Source organism: Taudactylus pleione, unplaced genomic scaffold (genome assembly GCF_031769625.1).
Source record: "Taudactylus pleione unplaced genomic scaffold, aTauple2 ptg000117l, whole genome shotgun sequence".
NCBI lineage: Eukaryota > Metazoa > Chordata > Amphibia > Anura > Myobatrachidae > Taudactylus > Taudactylus pleione.
In genome coordinates this window covers 8085001-8111406 of record NW_028284519.1, presented here as the reverse complement: position 1 = coordinate 8111406, position 26406 = coordinate 8085001, and the positions used below count along the sequence as shown (strand labels likewise).

Sequence of the window (26406 nt, the reverse complement as noted above, 5' to 3'; positions counted from 1 at the left end):
TACTTTCCATGGCTTTCCAACTTTAGGATCCAATGGGTAGAATTATTTCAAAATGTTAAATCCGGACATCTTTATAGAGTTATTTGTAGTCATTAGTGGTCATTACCCTGAGTGTGCTTGCACGTGTAGAGTATATATGCTTACATGTTCAAATCAGCCTTCAGTTATATCTATTGGCACCTATATTCAAAATATTGGTATCAATTGCACAAGATGAAATCTGCTCTATGCAATGCAATCTTGAAGAACCTTAAGATGACCATAAACACAACAATTGTAATTGAAAAAAGTACATTTACCAGAAAAGATTTGAAATTTGCTGTATATCAATTTCCATCCTCAACCAGACACCAAAATGTGTATAACATAACTTAACCAAGTGGCTCCATAGCTTTAAATGCTCTTTTTAAAGTTAAATAATTGGAAATCTCTTATATTTATTTTATAATGATGGTGAATAACCATGCTGGGAGTTTCAGTTTGAAGGAAATTGGTCCAATAAAAGAAAACACAAATGTTTTCAAATATGCTCTTGAAACCAGTCAATAGGTTAGACTGAATGCGATATGTGTCTTTCCAATTTGGCTATACAAGTGTGTATTCATCATCTTCTCATTTAGCATACTAAAGCAGACTATTGCAATATAGGTTGCTGCAAATTAAGTTTTAGCAGGAGTAACAATAATGACGCATTAGGCCCCAGTCAGATTTGAACTCACAACCTCTGGTTTACAAGACCAGTGCTCTAACCCCTAGGCTATGGAGCCACTTGGCTAAGTTATTTTATACACATTTTGGTGTCTGATTGAGGATGGAAATTGATATACAGCAAATTTCAAATCTTTTCTGGTAAATGTACTTTTTTCAATTACAATTGTTGTGTTTATGGTCATCTTAAGGTTCTTCAAGATTGCATCAAGACAGTCACATAAAATTGGCAAAGTAGTTGTAGTCATCTATAATGGACTAGGAATGTATTACTTTACTTCTTAACGAGCTGTAGGAGAGAGTCCAGGTTAACATAAAACAAAAGATTTTATCCTCCTGCCTTATAAAGGAACACTTCAACTTTGGTTTTCATTATACTTTAGCACTAATATGACAATTAAAAATGTAGGCTTATGTATACTGTTTTCATTCTCTTGGTTTTATTTATTGTGATGTTGAATCCTTTTCAAATGGCCTATTCTGATATATATGCAATATCTATAATTGAGGCATACCTGGGAGACACTTTGAATCAAATTATTTAAATGCATTTTAAAATGAGCTGTTTTATGTTAGTGTGGTGTGTACATAATAGAGATCCAAAATTGGTCATACTTTCCATGGCTTTCCAACTTTAGGATCCAATGGGTAGAATTATTTCAAAATGTTAAATCCGGACATCTTTATAGAGTTATTTGTAGTCATTAGTGGTCATTACCCTGAGTGTGCTTGCACGTGTAGAGTATATATGCTTACATGTTCAAATCAGCCTTCAGTTATATCTATTGGCACCTATATTCAAAATATTGGTATCAATTGCACAAGATGAAATCTGCTCTATGCAATGCAATCTTGAAGAACCTTAAGATGACCATAAACACAACAATTGTAATTGAAAAAAGTACATTTACCAGAAAAGATTTGAAATTTGCTGTATATCAATTTCCATCCTCAACCAGACACCAAAATGTGTATAACATAACTTAACCAAGTGGCTCCATAGCTTTAAATGCTCTTTTTAAAGTTAAATAATTGGAAATCTCTTATATTTATTTTATAATGATGGTGAATAACCATGCTGGGAGTTTCAGTTTGAAGGAAATTGGTCCAATAAAAGAAAACACAAATGTTTTCAAATATGCTCTTGAAACCAGTCAATAGGTTAGACTGAATGCGATATGTGTCTTTCCAATTTGGCTATACAAGTGTGTATTCATCATCTTCTCATTTAGCATACTAAAGCAGACTATTGCAATATAGGTTGCTGCAAATTAAGTTTTAGCAGGAGTAACAATAATGATGCATTAGGCCCCAGTGAGATTTGAACTCACAACCTCTGGTTTACAAGACCAGTGCTCTAACCCCTAGGCTATGGAGCCACTTGGTTAAGTTATTTTATACACATTTTGGTGTCTGATTCAGGATGGAAATTGATATACAGCAAATTTCAAGTCTTTTCTGGTAAATGTACTTTTTACAATTACAATTGTTGTGTTTATGGTCATCTTAAGGTTCTTCAAGATTGCATCAAGACAGTCACATAAAATTGGCAAAGTAGTTGTAGTCATCTATAATGGACTAGGAATGTATTACTTTACTTCTTAACGAGCTGTAGGAGAGAGGCCAGGTTAGCATAAAACAAAATATTTAATCCTCCTGCCTTATAAAGGAACACTTCAACTTTGGCTTTCATTATACTTTAGCACTAATATGACAATTAAAAATGTAGGCTTATGTATACTGTTTTCATTCTCTTGGTTCTATTTATTGTGATGTTGAATCCTTTTCAAATGGCCTAATCTGATATATATGCAATATCTATAATTGAGGCATACCTGGGAGACACTTTGAATCAAATTATTTAAATGCATTTTAAAATGAGCTGTTTTATGTTATTGTGGTGTGTACATAATAGAGATCCAAAATTGGTCATACTTTCCATGGCTTTCCAACTTTAGGATCAATAGGGTAGAATTATTTCAAAATGTTAAAGCCGGACATCTTTATAGAGTTATTTGTAGTCATTAGTGGTCATTACCCTGAGTGTGCTTGCACGTGTAGAGTATATATGCTTACATGTTCAAATCAGCCTTCAGTTATATCTATTGGCACCTATATTCAAAATATTGGTATCAATTGCACAAGATGAAATCTGCTCTATGCAATGCAATCTTGAAGAACCTTAAGATGACCATAAACACAACAATTGTAATTGAAAAAAGTACATTTACCAGAAAAGATTTGAAATTTGCTGTATATCAATTTCCATCCTCAACCAGACACCAAAATGTGTATAACATAACTTAACCAAGTGGCTCCATAGCTTTAAATGCTCTTTTTAAAGTTAAATAATTGGAAATCTCTTATATTTATTTTATAATGATGGTGAATAACCATGCTGGGAGTTTCAGTTTGAAGGAAATTGGTCCAATAAAAGAAAACACAAATGTTTTCAAATATGCTCTTGAAACCATTCAATAGGTTAGACTGAATGCGATCTGTGTCTTTCCAATTTGGCTATACATCATCTTCTCATTTAGCATACTAAAGCAGACTATTGCAATATAGGTTGCTGCAAATTAAGTTTTAGCAGCAGAAACAATAAAGACACATTAGGCCCCAGTGAGATTTGAACTCACGACCCCTGGTTTACAAGACCAGTGCTCTAACCCCTGAGCTATGGAGCCACTTGGTTAAGTTATTTTATACACATTTTGGTGTCTGGTTGAGGATGGAAATTGATATACAGCAAATTTCAAATCTTTTCTGGTAAATGTACTTTTTTCAATTACAATTGTTGTGTTTATGGTCATCTTAAGGTTCTTCAAGATTGCATCAAGACAGTCACATAAAATTGGCAAAGTAGTTGTAGTCATCTATAATGGACTAGGAATGTATTACTTTACTTCTTAACGAGCTGTAGGAGAGAGTCCAGGTTAACATAAAACAAAAGATTTTATCCTCCTGCCTTATAAAGGAACACTTCAACTTTGGTTTTCATTATACTTTAGCACTAATATGACAATTAAAAATGTAGGCTTATGTATACTGTTTTCATTCTCTTGGTTTTATTTATTGTGATGTTGAATCCTTTTCAAATGGCCTATTCTGATATATATGCAATATCTATAATTGAGGCATACCTGGGAGACACTTTGAATCAAATTATTTAAATGCATTTTAAAATGAGCTGTTTTATGTTAGTGTGGTGTGTACATAATAGAGATCCAAAATTGGTCATACTTTCCATGGCTTTCCAACTTTAGGATCCATAGGGTAGAATTATTTCAAAATGTTAAATCCGGACATCTTTATAGAGTTATTTGTAGTCATTAGTGGTCATTACCCTGAGTGTGCTTGCACGTGTAGAGTATATATGCTTACATGTTCAAATCAGCCTTCAGTTATATCTATTGGCACCTATATTCAAAATATTGGTATCAATTGCACAAGATGAAATCTGCTCTATGCAATGCAATCTTGAAGAACCTTAAGATGACCATAAACACAACAATTGTAATTGAAAAAAGTACATTTACCAGAAAAGATTTGAAATTTGCTGTATATCAATTTCCATCCTCAACCAGACACCAAAATGTGTATAACATAACTTAACCAAGTGGCTCCATAGCTTTAAATGCTCTTTTTAAAGTTAAATAATTGGAAATCTCTTATATTTATTTTATAATGATGGTGAATAACCATGCTGGGAGTTTCAGTTTGAAGGAAATTGGTCCAATAAAAGAAAACACAAATGTTTTCAAATATGCTCTTGAAACCATTCAATAGGTTAGACTGAATGCGATCTGTGTCTTTCCAATTTGGCTATACATCATCTTCTCATTTAGCATACTAAAGCAGACTATTGCAATATAGGTTGCTGCAAATTAAGTTTTAGCAGCAGAAACAATAAAGACACATTAGGCCCCAGTGAGATTTGAACTCACGACCCCTGGTTTACAAGACCAGTGCTCTAACCCCTGAGCTATGGAGCCACTTGGTTAAGTTATTTTATACACATTTTGGTGTCTGGTTGAGGATGGAAATTGATATACAGCAAATTTCAAATCTTTTCTGGTAAATGTACTTTTTTCAATTACAATTGTTGTGTTTATGGTCATCTTAAGGTTCTTCAAGATTGCATCAAGACAGTCACATAAAATTGGCAAAGTAGTTGTAGTCATCTATAATGGACTAGGAATGTATTACTTTACTTCTTAACGAGCTGTAGGAGAGAGTCCAGGTTAACATAAAACAAAAGATTTTATCCTCCTGCCTTATAAAGGAACACTTCAACTTTGGTTTTCATTATACTTTAGCACTAATATGACAATTAAAAATGTAGGCTTATGTATACTGTTTTCATTCTCTTGGTTTTATTTATTGTGATGTTGAATCCTTTTCAAATGGCCTATTCTGATATATATGCAATATCTATAATTGAGGCATACCTGGGAGACACTTTGAATCAAATTATTTAAATGCATTTTAAAATGAGCTGTTTTATGTTAGTGTGGTGTGTACATAATAGAGATCCAAAATTGGTCATACTTTCCATGGCTTTCCAACTTTAGGATCCATAGGGTAGAATTATTTCAAAATGTTAAATCCGGACATCTTTATAGAGTTATTTGTAGTCATTAGTGGTCATTACCCTGAGTGTGCTTGCACGTGTAGAGTATATATGCTTACATGTTCAAATCAGCCTTCAGTTATATCTATTGGCACCTATATTCAAAATATTGGTATCAATTGCACAAGATGAAATCTGCTCTATGCAATGCAATCTTGAAGAACCTTAAGATGACCATAAACACAACAATTGTAATTGAAAAAAGTACATTTACCAGAAAAGATTTGAAATTTGCTGTATATCAATTTCCATCCTCAACCAGACACCAAAATGTGTATAACATAACTTAACCAAGTGGCTCCATAGCTTTAAATGCTCTTTTTAAAGTTAAATAATTGGAAATCTCTTATATTTATTTTATAATGATGGTGAATAACCATGCTGGGAGTTTCAGTTTGAAGGAAATTGGTCCAATAAAAGAAAACACAAATGTTTTCAAATATGCTCTTGAAACCAGTCAATAGGTTAGACTGAATGTGATATGTGTCTTTCCAATTTGGCTATACAAGTGTGTATTCATCATCTTCTCATTTAGCATACTAAAGCAGACTATTGCAATATAGGTTGCTGCAAATTAAGTTTTAGCAGCAGTAACAATAATGACGCATTAGGCCCCAGTGAGATTTGAACTCACAACCTCTGGTTTACAAGACCAGTGCTCTAACCCCTAGGCTATGGAGCCACTTGGTTAAGTTATTTTATACACATTTTGGTGTCTGATTGAGGATGGAAATTGATATACAGCAAATTTCAAATCTTTTCTGGTAAATGTACTTTTTTCAATTACAATTGTTGTGTTTATGGTCATCTTAAGGTTCTTCAAGATTGCATCAAGACAGTCACATAAAATTGGCAAAGTAGTTGTAGTCATCTATAATGGACTAGGAATGTATTACTTTACTTCTTAACGAGCTGTAGGAGAGAGGCCAGGTTAGCATAAAACAAAATATTTAATCCTCCTGCCTTATAAAGGAACACTTCAACTTTGGCTTTCATTATACTTTAGCACTAATATGACAATTAAAAATGTAGGCTTATGTATACTGTTTTCATTCTCTTGGTTCTATTTATTGTGATGTTGAATCCTTTTCAAATGGCCTAATCTGATATATATGCAATATCTATAATTGAGGCATACCTGGGAGACACTTTGAATCAAATTATTTAAATGCATTTTAAAATGAGCTGTTTTATGTTATTGTGGTGTGTACATAATAGAGATCCAAAATTGGTCATACTTTCCATGGCATTCCAACTTTAGGATCAATAGGGTAGAATTATTTCAAAATGTTAAAGCCGGACATCTTTATAGAGTTATTTGTAGTCATTAGTGGTCATTACCCTGAGTGTGCTTGCACGTGTAGAGTATATATGCTTACATGTTCAAATCAGCCTTCAGTTATATCTATTGGCACCTATATTCAAAATATTTGTATCAATTGCACAAGATGAAATCTGCTCTATGCAATGCAATCTTGAAGAACCTTAAGATGACCATAAACACAACAATTGTAATTGAAAAAAGTACATTTACCAGAAAAGATTTGAAATTTGCTGTATATCAATTTCCATCCTCAACCAGACACCAAAATGTGTATAACATAACTTAACCAAGTGGCTCCATAGCTTTAAATGCTCTTTTTAAAGTTAAATAATTGGAAATCTCTTATATTTATTTTATAATGATGGTGAATAACCATGCTGGGAGTTTCAGTTTGAAGGAAATTGGTCCAATAAAAGAAAACACAAATGTTTTCAAATATGCTCTTGAAACCATTCAATAGGTTAGACTGAATGCGATCTGTGTCTTTCCAATTTGGCTATACATCATCTTCTCATTTAGCATACTAAAGCAGACTATTGCAATATAGGTTGCTGCAAATTAAGTTTTAGCAGCAGAAACAATAAAGACACATTAGGCCCCAGTGAGATTTGAACTCACGACCCCTGGTTTACAAGACCAGTGCTCTAACCCCTGAGCTATGGAGCCACTTGGTTAAGTTATTTTATACACATTTTGGTGTCTGGTTGAGGATGGAAATTGATATACAGCAAATTTCAAATCTTTTCTGGTAAATGTACTTTTTTCAATTACAATTGTTGTGTTTATGGTCATCTTAAGGTTCTTCAAGATTGCATCAAGACAGTCACATAAAATTGGCAAAGTAGTTGTAGTCATCTATAATGGACTAGGAATGTATTACTTTACTTCTTAACGAGCTGTAGGAGAGAGTCCAGGTTAACATAAAACAAAAGATTTTATCCTCCTGCCTTATAAAGGAACACTTCAACTTTGGTTTTCATTATACTTTAGCACTAATATGACAATTAAAAATGTAGGCTTATGTATACTGTTTTCATTCTCTTGGTTTTATTTATTGTGATGTTGAATCCTTTTCAAATGGCCTATTCTGATATATATGCAATATCTATAATTGAGGCATACCTGGGAGACACTTTGAATCAAATTATTTAAATGCATTTTAAAATGAGCTGTTTTATGTTAGTGTGGTGTGTACATAATAGAGATCCAAAATTGGTCATACTTTCCATGGCTTTCCAACTTTAGGATCCATAGGGTAGAATTATTTCAAAATGTTAAATCCGGACATCTTTATAGAGTTATTTGTAGTCATTAGTGGTCATTACCCTGAGTGTGCTTGCACGTGTAGAGTATATATGCTTACATGTTCAAATCAGCCTTCAGTTATATCTATTGGCACCTATATTCAAAATATTGGTATCAATTGCACAAGATGAAATCTGCTCTATGCAATGCAATCTTGAAGAACCTTAAGATGACCATAAACACAACAATTGTAATTGAAAAAAGTACATTTACCAGAAAAGATTTGAAATTTGCTGTATATCAATTTCCATCCTCAACCAGACACCAAAATGTGTATAACATAACTTAACCAAGTGGCTCCATAGCTTTAAATGCTCTTTTTAAAGTTAAATAATTGGAAATCTCTTATATTTATTTTATAATGATGGTGAATAACCATGCTGGGAGTTTCAGTTTGAAGGAAATTGGTCCAATAAAAGAAAACACAAATGTTTTCAAATATGCTCTTGAAACCATTCAATAGGTTAGACTGAATGCGATCTGTGTCTTTCCAATTTGGCTATACATCATCTTCTCATTTAGCATACTAAAGCAGACTATTGCAATATAGGTTGCTGCAAATTAAGTTTTAGCAGCAGAAACAATAAAGACACATTAGGCCCCAGTGAGATTTGAACTCACGACCCCTGGTTTACAAGACCAGTGCTCTAACCCCTGAGCTATGGAGCCACTTGGTTAAGTTATTTTATACACATTTTGGTGTCTGGTTGAGGATGGAAATTGATATACAGCAAATTTCAAATCTTTTCTGGTAAATGTACTTTTTTCAATTACAATTGTTGTGTTTATGGTCATCTTAAGGTTCTTCAAGATTGCATCAAGACAGTCACATAAAATTGGCAAAGTAGTTGTAGTCATCTATAATGGACTAGGAATGTATTACTTTACTTCTTAACGAGCTGTAGGAGAGAGTCCAGGTTAACATAAAACAAAAGATTTTATCCTCCTGCCTTATAAAGGAACACTTCAACTTTGGTTTTCATTATACTTTAGCACTAATATGACAATTAAAAATGTAGGCTTATGTATACTGTTTTCATTCTCTTGGTTTTATTTATTGTGATGTTGAATCCTTTTCAAATGGCCTATTCTGATATATATGCAATATCTATAATTGAGGCATACCTGGGAGACACTTTGAATCAAATTATTTAAATGCATTTTAAAATGAGCTGTTTTATGTTAGTGTGGTGTGTACATAATAGAGATCCAAAATTGGTCATACTTTCCATGGCTTTCCAACTTTAGGATCCATAGGGTAGAATTATTTCAAAATGTTAAATCCGGACATCTTTATAGAGTTATTTGTAGTCATTAGTGGTCATTACCCTGAGTGTGCTTGCACGTGTAGAGTATATATGCTTACATGTTCAAATCAGCCTTCAGTTATATCTATTGGCACCTATATTCAAAATATTGGTATCAATTGCACAAGATGAAATCTGCTCTATGCAATGCAATCTTGAAGAACCTTAAGATGACCATAAACACAACAATTGTAATTGAAAAAAGTACATTTACCAGAAAAGATTTGAAATTTGCTGTATATCAATTTCCATCCTCAACCAGACACCAAAATGTGTATAACATAACTTAACCAAGTGGCTCCATAGCTTTAAATGCTCTTTTTAAAGTTAAATAATTGGAAATCTCTTATATTTATTTTATAATGATGGTGAATAACCATGCTGGGAGTTTCAGTTTGAAGGAAATTGGTCCAATAAAAGAAAACACAAATGTTTTCAAATATGCTCTTGAAACCAGTCAATAGGTTAGACTGAATGTGATATGTGTCTTTCCAATTTGGCTATACAAGTGTGTATTCATCATCTTCTCATTTAGCATACTAAAGCAGACTATTGCAATATAGGTTGCTGCAAATTAAGTTTTAGCAGCAGTAACAATAATGACGCATTAGGCCCCAGTGAGATTTGAACTCACAACCTCTGGTTTACAAGACCAGTGCTCTAACCCCTAGGCTATGGAGCCACTTGGTTAAGTTATTTTATACACATTTTGGTGTCTGATTGAGGATGGAAATTGATATACAGCAAATTTCAAATCTTTTCTGGTAAATGTACTTTTTTCAATTACAATTGTTGTGTTTATGGTCATCTTAAGGTTCTTCAAGATTGCATCAAGACAGTCACATAAAATTGGCAAAGTAGTTGTAGTCATCTATAATGGACTAGGAATGTATTACTTTACTTCTTAACGAGCTGTAGGAGAGAGGCCAGGTTAGCATAAAACAAAATATTTAATCCTCCTGCCTTATAAAGGAACACTTCAACTTTGGCTTTCATTATACTTTAGCACTAATATGACAATTAAAAATGTAGGCTTATGTATACTGTTTTCATTCTCTTGGTTCTATTTATTGTGATGTTGAATCCTTTTCAAATGGCCTAATCTGATATATATGCAATATCTATAATTGAGGCATACCTGGGAGACACTTTGAATCAAATTATTTAAATGCATTTTAAAATGAGCTGTTTTATGTTAGTGTGGTGTGTACATAATAGAGATCCAAAATTGGTCATACTTTCCATGGCTTTCCAACTTTAGGATCCAATGGGTAGAATTATTTCAAAATGTTAAATCCGGACATCTTTATAGAGTTATTTGTAGTCATTAGTGGTCATTACCCTGAGTGTGCTTGCACGTGTAGAGTATATATGCTTACATGTTCAAATCAGCCTTCAGTTATATCTATTGGCACCTATATTCAAAATATTGGTATCAATTGCACAAGATGAAATCTGCTCTATGCAATGCAATCTTGAAGAACCTTAAGATGACCATAAACACAACAATTGTAATTGAAAAAAGTACATTTACCAGAAAAGATTTGAAATTTGCTGTATATCAATTTCCATCCTCAACCAGACACCAAAATGTGTATAACATAACTTAACCAAGTGGCTCCATAGCTTTAAATGCTCTTTTTAAAGTTAAATAATTGGAAATCTCTTATATTTATTTTATAATGATGGTGAATAACCATGCTGGGAGTTTCAGTTTGAAGGAAATTGGTCCAATAAAAGAAAACACAAATGTTTTCAAATATGCTCTTGAAACCAGTCAATAGGTTAGACTGAATGCGATATGTGTCTTTCCAATTTGGCTATACAAGTGTGTATTCATCATCTTCTCATTTAGCATACTAAAGCAGACTATTGCAATATAGGTTGCTGCAAATTAAGTTTTAGCAGGAGTAACAATAATGATGCATTAGGCCCCAGTGAGATTTGAACTCACAACCTCTGGTTTACAAGACCAGTGCTCTAACCCCTAGGCTATGGAGCCACTTGGTTAAGTTATTTTATACACATTTTGGTGTCTGATTGAGGATGGAAATTGATATACAGCAAATTTCAAGTCTTTTCTGGTAAATGTACTTTTTTCAATTACAATTGTTGTGTTTATGGTCATCTTAAGGTTCTTCAAGATTGCATCAAGACAGTCACATAAAATTGGCAAAGTAGTTGTAGTCATCTATAATGGACTAGGAATGTATTACTTTACTTCTTAACGAGCTGTAGGAGAGAGGCCAGGTTAGCATAAAACAAAATATTTAATCCTCCTGCCTTATAAAGGAACACTTCAACTTTGGCTTTCATTATACTTTAGCACTAATATGACAATTAAAAATGTAGGCTTATGTATACTGTTTTCATTCTCTTGGTTCTATTTATTGTGATGTTGAATCCTTTTCAAATGGCCTAATCTGATATATATGCAATATCTATAATTGAGGCATACCTGGGAGACACTTTGAATCAAATTATTTAAATGCATTTTAAAATGAGCTGTTTTATGTTATTGTGGTGTGTACATAATAGAGATCCAAAATTGGTCATACTTTCCATGGCTTTCCAACTTTAGGATCAATAGGGTAGAATTATTTCAAAATGTTAAAGCCGGACATCTTTATAGAGTTATTTGTAGTCATTAGTGGTCATTACCCTGAGTGTGCTTGCACGTGTAGAGTATATATGCTTACATGTTCAAATCAGCCTTCAGTTATATCTATTGGCACCTATATTCAAAATATTGGTATCAATTGCACAAGATGAAATCTGCTCTATGCAATGCAATCTTGAAGAACCTTAAGATGACCATAAACACAACAATTGTAATTGAAAAAAGTACATTTACCAGAAAAGATTTGAAATTTGCTGTATATCAATTTCCATCCTCAACCAGACACCAAAATGTGTATAACATAACTTAACCAAGTGGCTCCATAGCTTTAAATGCTCTTTTTAAAGTTAAATAATTGGAAATCTCTTATATTTATTTTATAATGATGGTGAATAACCATGCTGGGAGTTTCAGTTTGAAGGAAATTGGTCCAATAAAAGAAAACACAAATGTTTTCAAATATGCTCTTGAAACCATTCAATAGGTTAGACTGAATGCGATCTGTGTCTTTCCAATTTGGCTATACATCATCTTCTCATTTAGCATACTAAAGCAGACTATTGCAATATAGGTTGCTGCAAATTAAGTTTTAGCAGCAGAAACAATAAAGACACATTAGGCCCCAGTGAGATTTGAACTCACGACCCCTGGTTTACAAGACCAGTGCTCTAACCCCTGAGCTATGGAGCCACTTGGTTAAGTTATTTTATACACATTTTGGTGTCTGGTTGAGGATGGAAATTGATATACAGCAAATTTCAAATCTTTTCTGGTAAATGTACTTTTTTCAATTACAATTGTTGTGTTTATGGTCATCTTAAGGTTCTTCAAGATTGCATCAAGACAGTCACATAAAATTGGCAAAGTAGTTGTAGTCATCTATAATGGACTAGGAATGTATTACTTTACTTCTTAACGAGCTGTAGGAGAGAGTCCAGGTTAACATAAAACAAAAGATTTTATCCTCCTGCCTTATAAAGGAACACTTCAACTTTGGTTTTCATTATACTTTAGCACTAATATGACAATTAAAAATGTAGGCTTATGTATACTGTTTTCATTCTCTTGGTTTTATTTATTGTGATGTTGAATCCTTTTCAAATGGCCTATTCTGATATATATGCAATATCTATAATTGAGGCATACCTGGGAGACACTTTGAATCAAATTATTTAAATGCATTTTAAAATGAGCTGTTTTATGTTAGTGTGGTGTGTACATAATAGAGATCCAAAATTGGTCATACTTTCCATGGCTTTCCAACTTTAGGATCCATAGGGTAGAATTATTTCAAAATGTTAAATCCGGACATCTTTATAGAGTTATTTGTAGTCATTAGTGGTCATTACCCTGAGTGTGCTTGCACGTGTAGAGTATATATGCTTACATGTTCAAATCAGCCTTCAGTTATATCTATTGGCACCTATATTCAAAATATTGGTATCAATTGCACAAGATGAAATCTGCTCTATGCAATGCAATCTTGAAGAACCTTAAGATGACCATAAACACAACAATTGTAATTGAAAAAAGTACATTTACCAGAAAAGATTTGAAATTTGCTGTATATCAATTTCCATCCTCAACCAGACACCAAAATGTGTATAACATAACTTAACCAAGTGGCTCCATAGCTTTAAATGCTCTTTTTAAAGTTAAATAATTGGAAATCTCTTATATTTATTTTATAATGATGGTGAATAACCATGCTGGGAGTTTCAGTTTGAAGGAAATTGGTCCAATAAAAGAAAACACAAATGTTTTCAAATATGCTCTTGAAACCATTCAATAGGTTAGACTGAATGCGATCTGTGTCTTTCCAATTTGGCTATACATCATCTTCTCATTTAGCATACTAAAGCAGACTATTGCAATATAGGTTGCTGCAAATTAAGTTTTAGCAGCAGAAACAATAAAGACACATTAGGCCCCAGTGAGATTTGAACTCACGACCCCTGGTTTACAAGACCAGTGCTCTAACCCCTGAGCTATGGAGCCACTTGGTTAAGTTATTTTATACACATTTTGGTGTCTGGTTGAGGATGGAAATTGATATACAGCAAATTTCAAATCTTTTCTGGTAAATGTACTTTTTTCAATTACAATTGTTGTGTTTATGGTCATCTTAAGGTTCTTCAAGATTGCATCAAGACAGTCACATAAAATTGGCAAAGTAGTTGTAGTCATCTATAATGGACTAGGAATGTATTACTTTACTTCTTAACGAGCTGTAGGAGAGAGGCCAGGTTAACATAAAACAAAATATTTAATCCTCCTGCCTTATAAAGGAACACTTCAACTTTGGTTTTCATTATACTTTAGCACTAATATGACAATTAAAAATGTAGGCTTATGTATACTGTTTTCATTCTCTTGGTTCTATTTATTGTGATGTTGAATCCTTTTCAAATGGCCTAATCTGATATATATGCAATATCTATAATTGAGGCATACCTGGGAGACACTTTGAATCAAATTATTTAAATGCATTTTAAAATGAGCTGTTTTATGTTAGTGTGGTGTGTACATAATAGAGATCCAAAATTGGTCATACTTTCCATGGCTTTCCAACTTTAGGATCCATAGGGTAGAATTATTTCAAAATGTTAAATCCGGACATCTTTATAGAGTTATTTGTAGTCATTAGTGGTCATTACCCTGAGTGTGCTTGCACGTGTAGAGTATATATGCTTACATGTTCAAATCAGCCTTCAGTTATATCTATTGGCACCTATATTCAAAATATTGGTATCAATTGCACAAGATGAAATCTGCTCTATGCAATGCAATCTTGAAGAACCTTAAGATGACCATAAACACAACAATTGTAATTGAAAAAAGTACATTTACCAGAAAAGATTTGAAATTTGCTGTATATCAATTTCCATCCTCAACCAGACACCAAAATGTGTATAACATAACTTAACCAAGTGGCTCCATAGCTTTAAATGCTCTTTTTAAAGTTAAATAATTGGAAATCTCTTATATTTATTTTATAATGATGGTGAATAACCATGCTGGGAGTTTCAGTTTGAAGGAAATTGGTCCAATAAAAGAAAACACAAATGTTTTCAAATATGCTCTTGAAACCATTCAATAGGTTAGACTGAATGCGATCTGTGTCTTTCCAATTTGGCTATACATCATCTTCTCATTTAGCATACTAAAGCAGACTATTGCAATATAGGTTGCTGCAAATTAAGTTTTAGCAGCAGAAACAATAAAGACACATTAGGCCCCAGTGAGATTTGAACTCACGACCCCTGGTTTACAAGACCAGTGCTCTAACCCCTGAGCTATGGAGCCACTTGGTTAAGTTATTTTATACACATTTTGGTGTCTGGTTGAGGATGGAAATTGATATACAGCAAATTTCAAATCTTTTCTGGTAAATGTACTTTTTTCAATTACAATTGTTGTGTTTATGGTCATCTTAAGGTTCTTCAAGATTGCATCAAGACAGTCACATAAAATTGGCAAAGTAGTTGTAGTCATCTATAATGGACTAGGAATGTATTACTTTACTTCTTAACGAGCTGTAGGAGAGAGTCCAGGTTAACATAAAACAAAAGATTTTATCCTCCTGCCTTATAAAGGAACACTTCAACTTTGGTTTTCATTATACTTTAGCACTAATATGACAATTAAAAATGTAGGCTTATGTATACTGTTTTCATTCTCTTGGTTTTATTTATTGTGATGTTGAATCCTTTTCAAATGGCCTATTCTGATATATATGCAATATCTATAATTGAGGCATACCTGGGAGACACTTTGAATCAAATTATTTAAATGCATTTTAAAATGAGCTGTTTTATGTTAGTGTGGTGTGTACATAATAGAGATCCAAAATTGGTCATACTTTCCATGGCTTTCCAACTTTAGGATCCATAGGGTAGAATTATTTCTAAATGTTAAACCGGACATCTTTATAGAGTTATTTGTAGTCATTAGTGGTCATTACCCTGAGTGTGCTTGCACGTGTAGAGTATATATGCTTACATGTTCAAATCAGCCTTCAGTTATATCTATTGGCACCTATATTCAAAATATTGGTATCAATTGCACAAGATGAAATCTGCTCTATGCAATGCAATCTTGAAGAACCTTAAGATGACCATAAACACAACAATTGTAATTGAAAAAAGTACATTTACCAGAAAAGATTTGAAATTTGCTGTATATCAATTTCCATCCTCAACCAGACACCAAAATGTGTATAACATAACTTAACCAAGTGGCTCCATAGCTTTAAATGCTCTTTTTAAAGTTAAATAATTGGAAATCTCTTATATTTATTTTATAATGATGGTGAATAACCATGCTGGGAGTTTCAGTTTGAAGGAAATTGGTCCAATAAAAGAAAACACAAATGTTTTCAAATATGCTCTTGAAACCAGTCAATAGGTTAGACTGAATGCGATATGTGTCTTTCCAATTTGGCTATACATGTGTGTGTATTCATCATCTTCTTATTTAGCATACTAAAGCAGACTATTGCAATATAGGTTGCTGCAAATTAAGTTTTAGCAGGAGTAACAATAATGACGCATTAGGCCCCAGTGAGATTTAAACTCACAACCTCTGGTTTACAAGACCAGTGCTCTAACCCCTAGGCTATGGAGGCACTTGGTTAAGTTATTTTATACACATTTTGGTGTCTGATTGAGGATGGAAATTGATATACAGCAAATTTCAAATCTTTTCTGGTAAATGTACTTTTTTCAATTACAATTGTTGTGTTTATGGTCATCTTAAGGTTCTTCAAGATTGCATCAAGACAGTCACATAAAATTGGCAAAGTAGTTGTAGTCATCTATAATGGACTAGGAATGTATTACTTTACTTCTTAACGAGCTGTAGGAGAGAGGCCAGGTAAGCATAAAACAAAATATTTAATCCTCCTGCCTTATAAAGGAACACTTCAACTTTGGTTTTCATTATACTTTAGCACTAATATGACAATTAAAAATGTAGGCTTATGTATACTGTTTTCATTCTCTTGGTTCTATTTATTGTGATGTTGAATCCTTTTCAAATGGCCTAATCTGATATATATGCAATATCTATAATTGAGGCATACCTGGGAGACACTTTGAATCAAATTATTTAAATGCATTTTAAAATGAGCTGTTTTATGTTAGTGTGGTGTGTACATAATAGAGATCCAAAATTGGTCATACTTTCCATGGCTTTCCAACTTTAGGATCCATAGGGTAGAATTATTTCAAAATGTAAAATCCGGACATCTTTATAGAGTTATTTGTAGTCATTAGTGGTCATTACCCTGAGTGTGCTTGCACGTGTAGAGTATATATGCTTACATGTTCAAATCAGCCTTCAGTTATATCTATTGGCACCTATATTCAAAATATTGGTATCAATTGCACAAGATGAAATCTGCTCTATGCAATGCAATCTTGAAGAACCTTAAGATGACCATAAACACAACAATTGTAATTGAAAAAAGTACATTTACCAGAAAAGATTTGAAATTTGCTGTATATCAATTTCCATCCTCAACCAGACACCAAAATGTGTATAACATAACTTAACCAAGTGGCTCCATAGCTTTAAATGCTCTTTTTAAAGTTAAATAATTGGAAATCTCTTATATTTATTTTATAATGATGGTGAATAACCATGCTGGGAGTTTCAGTTTGAAGGAAATTGGTCCAATAAAAGAAAACACAAATGTTTTCAAATATGCTCTTGAAACCATTCAATAGGTTAGACTGAATGCGATCTGTGTCTTTCCAATTTGTGTATTCATCATCTTCTCATTTAGCATACTAAAGCAGACTATTGCAATATAGGTTGCTGCAAATTAAGTTTTAGCAGCAGTAACAATAATGACGCATTAGGCCCCAGTGAGATTTGAACTCACGACCCCTGCTTTACAAGACCAGTGCTCTAACCCCTGAGCTATGGAGCCACTTGGTTAAGTTATTTTATACAGATTTTGGTGTCTGGTTGAGTATGGAAATTGATATTCAGCAAATTTCAAATCTTTTCTGGTAAATGTACTTTTTTCAATTACAATTGTTGTGTTTATGGTCATCTTAAGGTTCTTCAAGATTGCATCAAGACAGTCACATAAAATTGGCAAAGTAGTTGTAGTCATCTATAATGGACTAGGAATGTATTACTTTACTTCTTAACGAGCTGTAGGAGAGAGGCCAGGTTAACATAAAACAAAATATTTAATCCTCCTGCCTTATAAAGGAACACTTCAACTTTGGTTTTCATTATACTTTAGCACTAATATGACAATTAAAAATGTAGGCTTATGTATACTGTTTTCATTCTCTTGGTTCTATTTATTGTGATGTTGAATCCTTTTCAAATGGCCTAATCTGATATATATGCAATATCTATAATTGAGGCATACCTGGGAGACACTTTGAATCAAATTATTTAAATGCATTTTAAAATGAGCTGTTTTATGTTAGTGTGGTGTGTACATAATAGAGATCCAAAATTGGTCATACTTTCCATGGCTTTCCAACTTTAGGATCCATAGGGTAGAATTATTTCAAAATGTTAAATCCGGACATCTTTATAGAGTTATTTGTAGTCATTAGTGGTCATTACCCTGAGTGTGCTTGCACGTGTAGAGTATATATGCTTACATGTTCAAATCAGCCTTCAGTTATATCTATTGGCACCTATATTCAAAATATTGGTATCAATTGCACAAGATGAAATCTGCTCTATGCAATGCAATCTTGAAGAACCTTAAGATGACCATAAACACAACAATTGTAATTGAAAAAAGTACATTTACCAGAAAAGATTTGAAATTTGCTGTATATCAATTTCCATCCTCAACCAGACACCAAAATGTGTATAACATAACTTAACCAAGTGGCTCCATAGCTTTAAATGCTCTTTTTAAAGTTAAATAATTGGAAATCTCTTATATTTATTTTATAATGATGGTGAATAACCATGCTGGGAGTTTCAGTTTGAAGGAAATTGGTCCAATAAAAGAAAACACAAATGTTTTCAAATATGCTCTTGAAACCATTCAATAGGTTAGACTGAATGCGATCTGTGTCTTTCCAATTTGGCTATACATCATCTTCTCATTTAGCATACTAAAGCAGACTATTGCAATATAGGTTGCTGCAAATTAAGTTTTAGCAGCAGAAACAATAAAGACACATTAGGCCCCAGTGAGATTTGAACTCACGACCCCTGGTTTACAAGACCAGTGCTCTAACCCCTGAGCTATGGAGCCACTTGGTTAAGTTATTTTATACACATTTTGGTGTCTGGTTGAGGATGGAAATTGATATACAGCAAATTTCAAATCTTTTCTGGTAAATGTACTTTTTTCAATTACAATTGTTGTGTTTATGGTCATCTTAAGGTTCTTCAAGATTGCATCAAGACAGTCACATAAAATTGGCAAAGTAGTTGTAGTCATCTATAATGGACTAGGAATGTATTACTTTACTTCTTAACGAGCTGTAGGAGAGAGTCCAGGTTAACATAAAACAAAAGATTTTATCCTCCTGCCTTATAAAGGAACACTTCAACTTTGGTTTTCATTATACTTTAGCACTAATATGACAATTAAAAATGTAGGCTTATGTATACTGTTTTCATTCTCTTGGTTTTATTTATTGTGATGTTGAATCCTTTTCAAATGGCCTATTCTGATATATATGCAATATCTATAATTGAGGCATACCTGGGAGACACTTTGAATCAAATTATTTAAATGCATTTTAAAATGAGCTGTTTTATGTTAGTGTGGTGTGTACATAATAGAGATCCAAAATTGGTCATACTTTCCATGGCTTTCCAACTTTAGGATCCATAGGGTAGAATTATTTCTAAATGTTAAACCGGACATCTTTATAGAGTTATTTGTAGTCATTAGTGGTCATTACCCTGAGTGTGCTTGCACGTGTAGAGTATATATGCTTACATGTTCAAATCAGCCTTCAGTTATATCTATTGGCACCTATATTCAAAATATTGGTATCAATTGCACAAGATGAAATCTGCTCTATGCAATGCAATCTTGAAGAACCTTAAGATGACCATAAACACAACAATTGTAATTGAAAAAAAGTACATTTACCAGAAAAGATTTGAAATTTGCTGTATATCAATTTCCATCCTCAACCAGACACCAAAATGTGTATAACATAACTTAACCAAGTGGCTCCATAGCTTTAAATGCTCTTTTTAAAGTTAAATAATTGGAAATCTCTTATATTTATTTTATAATGATGGTGAATAACCATGCTGGGAGTTTCAGTTTGAAGGAAATTGGTCCAATAAAAGAAAACACAAATGTTTTCAAATATGCTCTTGAAACCAGTCAATAGGTTAGACTGAATGCGATATGTGTCTTTCCAATTTGGCTATACATCATCTTCTCATTTAGCATACTAAAGCAGACTATTGCAATATAGGTTGCTGCAAATTAAGTTTTAGCAGCAGAAACAATAAAGACACATTAGGCCCCAGTGAGATTTGAACTCACGACCCCTGGTTTACAAGACCAGTGCTCTAACCCCTGAGCTATGGAGCCACTTGGTTAAGTTATTTTATACACATTTTGGTGTCTGGTTGAGGATGGAAATTGATATACAGCAAATTTCAAATCTTTTCTGGTAAATGTACTTTTTTCAATTACAATTGTTGTGTTTATGGTCATCTTAAGGTTCTTCAAGATTGCATCAAGACAGTCACATAAAATTGGCAAAGTAGTTGTAGTCATCTATAATGGACTAGGAATGTATTACTTTACTTCTTAACGAGCTGTAGGAGAGAGTCCAGGTTAACATAAAACAAAAGATTTTATCCTCCTGCCTTATAAAGGAACACTTCAACTTTGGTTTTCATTATACTTTAGCACTAATATGACAATTAAAAATGTAGGCTTATGTATACTGTTTTCATTCTCTTGGTTTTATTTATTGTGATGTTGAATCCTTTTCAAATGGCCTATTCTGATATATATGCAATATCTATAATTGAGGCATACCTGGGAGACACTTTGAATCAAATTATTTAAATGCATTTTAAAATGAGCTGTTTTATGTTAGTGTGGTGTGTACATAATAGAGATCCAAAATTGGTCATACTTTCCATGGCTTTCCAACTTTAGGATCCATAGGGTAGAATTATTTCTAAATGTTAAACCGGACATCTTTATAGAGTTATTTGTAGTCATTAGTGGTCATTACCCTGAGTGTGCTTGCACGTGTAGAGTATATATGCTTACATGTTCAAATCAGCCTTCAGTTATATCTATTGGCACCTATATTCAAAATATTGGTATCAATTGCACAAGATGAAATCTGCTCTATGCAATGCAATCTTGAAGAACCTTAAGATGACCATAAACACAACAATTGTAATTGAAAAAAGTACATTTACCAGAAAAGATTTGAAATTTGCTGTATATCAATTTCCATCCTCAACCAGACACCAAAATGTGTATAACATAACTTAACCAAGTGGCTCCATAGCTTTAAATGCTCTTTTTAAAGTTAAATAATTGGAAATCTCTTATATTTATTTTATAATGATGGTGAATAACCATGCTGGGAGTTTCAGTTTGAAGGAAATTGGTCCAATAAAAGAAAACACAAATGTTTTCAAATATGCTCTTGAAACCAGTCAATAGGTTAGACTGAATGCGATATGTGTCTTTCCAATTTGGCTATACATGTGTGTGTATTCATCATCTTCTTATTTAGCATACTAAAGCAGACTATTGCAATATAGGTTGCTGCAAATTAAGTTTTAGCAGGAGTAACAATAATGACGCATTAGGCCCCAGTGAGATTTAAACTCACAACCTCTGGTTTACAAGACCAGTGCTCTAACCCCTAGGCTATGGAGGCACTTGGTTAAGTTATTTTATACACATTTTGGTGTCTGATTGAGGATGGAAATTGATATACAGCAAATTTCAAATCTTTTCTGGTAAATGTACTTTTTTCAATTACAATTGTTGTGTTTATGGTCATCTTAAGGTTCTTCAAGATTGCATCAAGACAGTCACATAAAATTGGCAAAGTAGTTGTAGTCATCTATAATGGACTAGGAATGTATTACTTTACTTCTTAACGAGCTGTAGGAGAGAGGCCAGGTAAGCATAAAACAAAATATTTAATCCTCCTGCCTTATAAAGGAACACTTCAACTTTGGTTTTCATTATACTTTAGCACTAATATGACAATTAAAAATGTAGGCTTATGTATACTGTTTTCATTCTCTTGGTTCTATTTATTGTGATGTTGAATCCTTTTCAAATGGCCTAATCTGATATATATGCAATATCTATAATTGAGGCATACCTGGGAGACACTTTGAATCAAATTATTTAAATGCATTTTAAAATGAGCTGTTTTATGTTAGTGTGGTGTGTACATAATAGAGATCCAAAATTGGTCATACTTTCCATGGCTTTCCAACTTTAGGATCCATAGGGTAGAATTATTTCAAAATGTTAAATCCGGACATCTTTATAGAGTTATTTGTAGTCATTAGTGGTCATTACCCTGAGTGTGCTTGCACGTGTAGAGTATATATGCTTACATGTTCAAATCAGCCTTCAGTTATATCTATTGGCACCTATATTCAAAATATTGGTATCAATTGCACAAGATGAAATCTGCTCTATGCAATGCAATCTTGAAGAACCTTAAGATGACCATAAACACAACAATTGTAATTGAAAAAAGTACATTTACCAGAAAAGATTTGAAATTTGCTGTATATCAATTTCCATCCTCAACCAGACACCAAAATGTGTATAACATAACTTAACCAAGTGGCTCCATAGCTTTAAATGCTCTTTTTAAAGTTAAATAATTGGAAATCTCTTATATTTATTTTATAATGATGGTGAATAACCATGCTGGGAGTTTCAGTTTGAAGGAAATTGGTCCAATAAAAGAAAACACAAATGTTTTCAAATATGCTCTTGAAACCATTCAATAGGTTAGACTGAATGCGATCTGTGTCTTTCCAATTTGGCTATACATCATCTTCTCATTTAGCATACTAAAGCAGACTATTGCAATATAGGTTGCTGCAAATTAAGTTTTAGCAGCAGAAACAATAAAGACACATTAGGCCCCAGTGAGATTTGAACTCACGACCCCTGGTTTACAAGACCAGTGCTCTAACCCCTGAGCTATGGAGCCACTTGGTTAAGTTATTTTATACACATTTTGGTGTCTGGTTGAGGATGGAAATTGATATACAGCAAATTTCAAATCTTTTCTGGTAAATGTACTTTTTTCAATTACAATTGTTGTGTTTATGGTCATCTTAAGGTTCTTCAAGATTGCATCAAGACAGTCACATAAAATTGGCAAAGTAGTTGTAGTCATCTATAATGGACTAGGAATGTATTACTTTACTTCTTAACGAGCTGTAGGAGAGAGTCCAGGTTAACATAAAACAAAAGATTTTATCCTCCTGCCTTATAAAGGAACACTTCAACTTTGGTTTTCATTATACTTTAGCACTAATATGACAATTAAAAATGTAGGCTTATGTATACTGTTTTCATTCTCTTGGTTTTATTTATTGTGATGTTGAATCCTTTTCAAATGGCCTATTCTGATATATATGCAATATCTATAATTGAGGCATACCTGGGAGACACTTTGAATCAAATTATTTAAATGCATTTTAAAATGAGCTGTTTTATGTTAGTGTGGTGTGTACATAATAGAGATCCAAAATTGGTCATACTTTCCATGGCTTTCCAACTTTAGGATCCATAGGGTAGAATTATTTCAAAATGTTAAATCCGGACATCTTTATAGAGTTATTTGTAGTCATTAGTGGTCATTACCCTGAGTGTGCTTGCACGTGTAGAGTATATATGCTTACATGTTCAAATCAGCCTTCAGTTATATCTATTGGCACCTATATTCAAAATATTGGTATCAATTGCACAAGATGAAATCTGCTCTATGCAATGCAATCTTGAAGAACCTTAAGATGACCATAAACACAACAATTGTAATTGAAAAAAGTACATTTACCAGAAAAGATTTGAAATTTGCTGTATATCAATTTCCATCCTCAACCAGACACCAAAAATGTGTATAACATAACTTAACCAAGTGGCTCCATAGCTTTAAATGCTCTTTTTAAAGTTAAATAATTGGAAATCTCTTATATTTATTTTATAATGATGGTGAATAACCATGCTGGGAGTTTCAGTTTGAAGGAAATTGGTCCAATAAAAGAAAACACAAATGTTTTCAAATATGCTCTTGAAACCATTCAATAGGTTAGACTGAATGCGATCTGTGTCTTTCCAATTTGGCTATACATCATCTTCTCATTTAGCATACTAAAGCAGACTATTGCAATATAGGTTGCTGCAAATTAAGTTTTAGCAGCAGAAGAACAATAAAGACACATTAGGCCCCAGTGAGATTTGAACTCACGACCCCTGGTTTACAAGACCAGTGCTCTAACCCCTGAGCTATGGAGCCACTTGGTTAAGTTATTTTATACACATTTTGGTGTCTGGTTGAGGATGGAAATTGATATACAGCAAATTTCAAATCTTTTCTGGTAAATGTACTTTTTTTCAATTACAATTGTTGTGTTTATGGTCATCTTAAGGTTCTTCAAGATTGCATCAAGACAGTCACATAAAATTGGCAAAGTAGTTGTAGTCATCTATAATGGACTAGGAATGTATTACTTTACTTCTTAACGAGCTGTAGGAGAGAGTCCAGGTTAACATAAAACAAAAGATTTTATCCTCCTGCCTTATAAAGGAACACTTCAACTTTGGTTTTTCATTATACCTTTAGCACTAATATGACAATTAAAAATGTAGGCTTATGTATACTGTTTTCATTCTCTTGGTTTTATTTATTGTGATGTTGAATCCTTTTCAATGGCCTATTCTGATATATATGCAATATCTATAATTGAGGCATACCTGGGAGACACTTTGAATCAAATTATTTAAATGCATTTTAAAATGAGCTGTTTTATGTTAGTGTGGTGTGTACATAATAGAGATCCAAAATTGGTCATACTTTCCATGGCTTTCCAACTTTAGGATCCATAGGGTAGAATTATTCAAAATGTTAAATCCGGACATCTTTATAGAGTTATTTGTAGTCATTAGTGGTCATTACCCTGAGTGTGCTTGCACGTGTAGAGTATATATGCTTACATGTTCAAATCAGCCTTCAGTTATATCTATTGGCACCTATATTCAAAATATTGGTATCAATTGCACAAGATGAAATCTGCTCTATGCAATGCAATCTTGAAGAACCTTAAGATGACCATAACACAACAATTGTAATTGAAAAAAGTACATTTACCCAGAAAAGATTTGAAATTTGCTGTATATCAATTTCCATCCTCAACCAGACACCAAAATGTGTATAACATAACTTAACCAAGTGGCTCCATAGCTTTAAATGCTCTTTTTAAAGTTAAATAATTGGAAATCTCTTATATTTATTTTATAATGATGGTGAATAACCATGCTGGGAGTTTCAGTTTGAAGGAAATTGGTCCAATAAAAGAAAACACAAATGCAAATATGCTCTTGAAACCATTCAATAGGTTAGACTGAATGCGATCTGTGTCTTTCCAATTTGGCTATACATCATCTTCTCATTTAGCATACTAAAGCAGACTATTGCAATATAGGTTGCTGCAAATTAAGTTTTAGCAGCAGAAACAATAATGACACATTAGGCCCCAGTGAGATTTGAACTCACGACCCCTGGTTTACAAGACCAGTGCTCTAACCCCTGAGCTATGGAGCCACTTGGTTAAGTTATTTTATACACATTTTGGTGTCTGGTTGAGGATGGAAATTGATATACAGCAAATTTCAAATCTTTTCTGGTAAATGTACTTTTTTCAATTACAATTGTTGTGTTTATGGTCATCTTAAGGTTCTTCAAGATTGCATCAAGACAGTCACATAAAATTGGCAAAGTAGTTGTAGTCATCTATAATGGACTAGGAATGTATTACTTTACTTCTTAACGAGCTGTAGGAGAGAGTCCAGGTTAACATAAAACAAAAGATTTTATCCTCCTGCCTTATAAAGGAACACTTCAACTTTGGTTTTCATTATACTTTAGCACTAATATGACAATTAAAAATGTAGGCTTATGTATACTGTTTTCATTCTCTTGGTTTTATTTATTGTGATGTTGAATCCTTTTCAAATGGCCTATTCTGATATATATGCAATATCTATAATTGAGGCATACCTTGGAGACACTTTGAATCAAATTATTTAAATGCATTTTAAAATGAGCTGTTTTATGTTAGTGTGGTGTGTACATAATAGAGATCCAAAATTGGTCATACTTTCCATGGCTTTCCAACTTTAGGATCCAATGGGTAGAATTATTTCAAAATGTTAAATCCGGACATCTTTATAGAGTTATTTGTAGTCATTAGTGGTCATTACCCTGAGTGTGCTTGCACGTGTAGAGTATATATGCTTACATGTTCAAGTCAGCCT

The 26406-nt window shown here is 33.0% G+C and overlaps 17 non-coding genes across 17 annotated transcripts; all 17 read right to left on the bottom strand.

Annotated features, from left to right (window-relative positions):
• Positions 1-2014: 2014 nt before the first annotated feature.
• Positions 2015-2087, bottom strand: TRNAT-UGU (transfer RNA threonine (anticodon UGU)). The gene has a single exon. It is a non-coding gene; the product is annotated as a tRNA-Thr (tRNA).
• A 1235-nt stretch (positions 2088-3322) lies between these two features.
• On the bottom strand, positions 3323-3395 carry TRNAT-UGU (transfer RNA threonine (anticodon UGU)). The gene has a single exon. It is a non-coding gene; the product is annotated as a tRNA-Thr (tRNA).
• A 1235-nt stretch (positions 3396-4630) lies between these two features.
• TRNAT-UGU (transfer RNA threonine (anticodon UGU)) lies at positions 4631-4703 on the bottom strand. The gene has a single exon. It is a non-coding gene; the product is annotated as a tRNA-Thr (tRNA).
• A 1247-nt stretch (positions 4704-5950) lies between these two features.
• Positions 5951-6023, bottom strand: TRNAT-UGU (transfer RNA threonine (anticodon UGU)). The gene has a single exon. It is a non-coding gene; the product is annotated as a tRNA-Thr (tRNA).
• A 1235-nt stretch (positions 6024-7258) lies between these two features.
• Positions 7259-7331, bottom strand: TRNAT-UGU (transfer RNA threonine (anticodon UGU)). The gene has a single exon. It is a non-coding gene; the product is annotated as a tRNA-Thr (tRNA).
• A 1235-nt stretch (positions 7332-8566) lies between these two features.
• Positions 8567-8639, bottom strand: TRNAT-UGU (transfer RNA threonine (anticodon UGU)). The gene has a single exon. It is a non-coding gene; the product is annotated as a tRNA-Thr (tRNA).
• Positions 8640-9886: 1247 nt separating this feature from the next.
• TRNAT-UGU (transfer RNA threonine (anticodon UGU)) lies at positions 9887-9959 on the bottom strand. Its single transcript has one exon. It is a non-coding gene; the product is annotated as a tRNA-Thr (tRNA).
• Positions 9960-11206: 1247 nt separating this feature from the next.
• TRNAT-UGU (transfer RNA threonine (anticodon UGU)) lies at positions 11207-11279 on the bottom strand. The gene has a single exon. It is a non-coding gene; the product is annotated as a tRNA-Thr (tRNA).
• A 1235-nt stretch (positions 11280-12514) lies between these two features.
• Positions 12515-12587, bottom strand: TRNAT-UGU (transfer RNA threonine (anticodon UGU)). The gene has a single exon. It is a non-coding gene; the product is annotated as a tRNA-Thr (tRNA).
• Positions 12588-13822: 1235 nt separating this feature from the next.
• Positions 13823-13895, bottom strand: TRNAT-UGU (transfer RNA threonine (anticodon UGU)). Its single transcript has one exon. It is a non-coding gene; the product is annotated as a tRNA-Thr (tRNA).
• A 1235-nt stretch (positions 13896-15130) lies between these two features.
• On the bottom strand, positions 15131-15203 carry TRNAT-UGU (transfer RNA threonine (anticodon UGU)). The gene has a single exon. It is a non-coding gene; the product is annotated as a tRNA-Thr (tRNA).
• A 2556-nt stretch (positions 15204-17759) lies between these two features.
• TRNAT-UGU (transfer RNA threonine (anticodon UGU)) lies at positions 17760-17832 on the bottom strand. Its single transcript has one exon. It is a non-coding gene; the product is annotated as a tRNA-Thr (tRNA).
• A 1235-nt stretch (positions 17833-19067) lies between these two features.
• Positions 19068-19140, bottom strand: TRNAT-UGU (transfer RNA threonine (anticodon UGU)). The gene has a single exon. It is a non-coding gene; the product is annotated as a tRNA-Thr (tRNA).
• Positions 19141-20375: 1235 nt separating this feature from the next.
• TRNAT-UGU (transfer RNA threonine (anticodon UGU)) lies at positions 20376-20448 on the bottom strand. The gene has a single exon. It is a non-coding gene; the product is annotated as a tRNA-Thr (tRNA).
• Positions 20449-23004: 2556 nt separating this feature from the next.
• Positions 23005-23077, bottom strand: TRNAT-UGU (transfer RNA threonine (anticodon UGU)). The gene has a single exon. It is a non-coding gene; the product is annotated as a tRNA-Thr (tRNA).
• A 1238-nt stretch (positions 23078-24315) lies between these two features.
• TRNAT-UGU (transfer RNA threonine (anticodon UGU)) lies at positions 24316-24388 on the bottom strand. The gene has a single exon. It is a non-coding gene; the product is annotated as a tRNA-Thr (tRNA).
• Positions 24389-25620: 1232 nt separating this feature from the next.
• On the bottom strand, positions 25621-25693 carry TRNAT-UGU (transfer RNA threonine (anticodon UGU)). Its single transcript has one exon. It is a non-coding gene; the product is annotated as a tRNA-Thr (tRNA).
• Between the last annotated feature and the right edge of the window lie 713 nt (positions 25694-26406).